The sequence below is a fragment of the Schistocerca americana genome, chromosome 2 (genome assembly GCF_021461395.2).
Source record: "Schistocerca americana isolate TAMUIC-IGC-003095 chromosome 2, iqSchAmer2.1, whole genome shotgun sequence".
In the NCBI taxonomy this organism is placed as follows: domain Eukaryota; kingdom Metazoa; phylum Arthropoda; class Insecta; order Orthoptera; family Acrididae; genus Schistocerca; species Schistocerca americana.
The window spans coordinates 2,597,835-2,600,222 of record NC_060120.1 but is presented as its reverse complement, the minus strand read 5'-3'; the positions used below and the strand labels follow the sequence as shown (position 1 = coordinate 2,600,222).

Below are 2,388 nucleotides of genomic sequence, written 5' to 3'. Positions count from 1 at the left end.
GTACAAATTGTTCGGCGCAAACCAGAAGATACGCAAGTACTTCCTCAGTTTCCCCGCATTTCGGTGTATATTCGGTCAATTCGGTGGGATACGACCATTCGCCGAGAATATAGCTTGAAGGTGTAATAGTATCTGTACTTACACAGTACACAGCTGTGAGCTCTGCCGACTCCGGAAAATGGAACACAAATAAACTGTTGACATTGGCTTTTAGGTGGATGCTTTTAATAGTGCAAAACCTAGGGCGTATTGTCCCTATACATGGTGCAGTGATTGAACAGCAAGCCTAAATGAGTTGATTATGACTATTTATCGCAAATTACAATACAGTCAGAAACAGTGATACCCACAGATTGTGGAATTTGAATGGACACAAGACTAACTTTCCCCTTGGAGGGTATCACAGAATAAATTAGTTCAGCTAATGCTACTCATTGTTTTCATGAAATTCCTATGAGACGCGATTCTGGGAATGCTTGCAGTCCGGTGAACTCAGACAGGGAAATGGCGCAAGTTCCAAACCGTGACCATCTCACAGCTACGCCTTCTTAGGGTTCCTTCGACTTTTGGGTTCCAGCCCCGAGGATGACTGCCAATGATGGCGTACACAAAAGTAAAGTATCAAGAACGAAGACTGTAAAATTGTTTAAACAATGGAAATCGATATGAACTGAAAATATTTAATAGTCCAGAGCACATGAACGCCAATACTAAAAACCAACACTTTTACGTCACCTGTCATAATGTACTTGAGCAAATTATTTTCAGTTGTATTGTATGTTTCTAAATTGTCAATTTTACCTTGTATCTAAACTGCTCTAACTGCTGACGAATCAAAGTCGCCTGAAAGTACATAACTCACTAAGTTAATAGTCACATATACAATTAGATGATTCAGTTTAGAGGCTCTTGACTGGTTTTGTTTCCAGTTTTCTATATGTGGCGTCGATAGTTCCTATATATACGAAGACAGTAACTAGTTCTCGAAAGAACAGTTACTGTTGATGATTGTGCAGCTTTTCCCTGGAATAAATGACGACTGACAACCTCAGCTGCCGACAAGTGTTGTTGTTATACCTCGATGTGGACAGCTGAAAATGTGTGCCCCGACCGGGACTCGAACCCGGGATCTCCTGCTTACATGGCAGACGCTCTATCCATCTGAGCCACCGAGGACACAGATGAATAGCGCGACTGCAGGGACTTTGCACGCTTCCCGTGAGACTCACATTCCCAACTGTGAGTGGGTGGGCAAATGTCTATAAGGTACAATACATATGTAGAATTGTGTACAATTGGGAATGTGAGTCTCACGGGAAGCGTGCAAGGAGTAAGTCCCTGCAGTCGCGCTATTCATCTGTGTCCTCGGTGGCTCAGATGGATAGAGCGTCTGCCATGTAAGCAGGAGATCCCGGGTTCGAGTCCCGGTCGGGGCACACATTTTCAGCTGTCCACATCGAGGTATAATAACAACACTTGTCGGGAGCTGAGGTTGTCAGTCATCATTTAGTCGATAGTTCCGACGCCTCAGCGTAGCTGCACGCTCGTAGGTTGGTGCTACGAGAGCAGACAAACTACGCCGACCACACCGCCCTCTGGCCGACGCCGTGGAGCTCAACGAGTGCCGCTCTGCTTTCTGCCCAGTCGATCAAGAGCAGACGACCAAGCAACTTAGCTTCTACTTCATAGGGGGCTAGCCATTACAGACTTTGCCTTTGTTACTTCAATGGTAGTTCGTCCAACGTCTAATAACTGTTAGCTTAATACATGGACAACAGCTTCGCACCTACGAGCTCATCTTTACCAAAAGTTACGTATATGTCGTTGAGTAATATTTTCTATTAAATGTTCTTTTACTTTACATGCAGTACCGAAGTGCTCTACCTCTCCTGCTCCTACTCGCTTCCTTCATTCGGCCTATTTTGCGGATCACAGGAGCAGACCCACGTGCCGCCTTCCAGGCGGGATACAAAAGAATTGGCGTCGAGAGTGGGATTTTTTCCCCCTCTATCTATGTTTTCTCGGTACTGCTTGATCTTTCTTTCCATATATCGGTGTGAGTGAGGGAATGTGTGCTTCCACCCGTCGCTATAAGACGTTATTTTGTATCAATGATGGCTTCGCCACAGGAACAGGCTTCGCTGTCTGATCTTATACGGTTTCAGGCTCAGCAAATGCAGCTGTTGCTGCTCTAAATGGACTGGTCACACTACAAACTGCAGCTACTACGGCGCCTCAACCGCCCCCGCCAGTACCACAGACGCCGCCTACAGCACCGCCATTTCGTGCCTTCAGTCTGGACATTGAACGCTGGCCAGAATACATCGCCCAGCTCGAGGCACACTTCGCCACATGCCAGGTATAGAGCGGCTTGCCTTTTTCATTGCC

The 2,388-nt window shown here is 46.1% G+C and overlaps 2 non-coding genes across 2 annotated transcripts; one reads left to right on the top strand and one right to left on the bottom strand.

Moving 5' to 3' along the window:
- Positions 1–1,102: 1,102 nt before the first annotated feature.
- Positions 1,103–1,176, bottom strand: Trnat-ugu. The gene has a single exon. It is a non-coding gene; the product is annotated as a tRNA-Thr (tRNA).
- Positions 1,177–1,362: 186 nt separating this feature from the next.
- Trnat-ugu lies at positions 1,363–1,436 on the top strand. Its single transcript has one exon. It is a non-coding gene; the product is annotated as a tRNA-Thr (tRNA).
- The last annotated feature ends 952 nt before the right edge of the window (positions 1,437–2,388 follow it).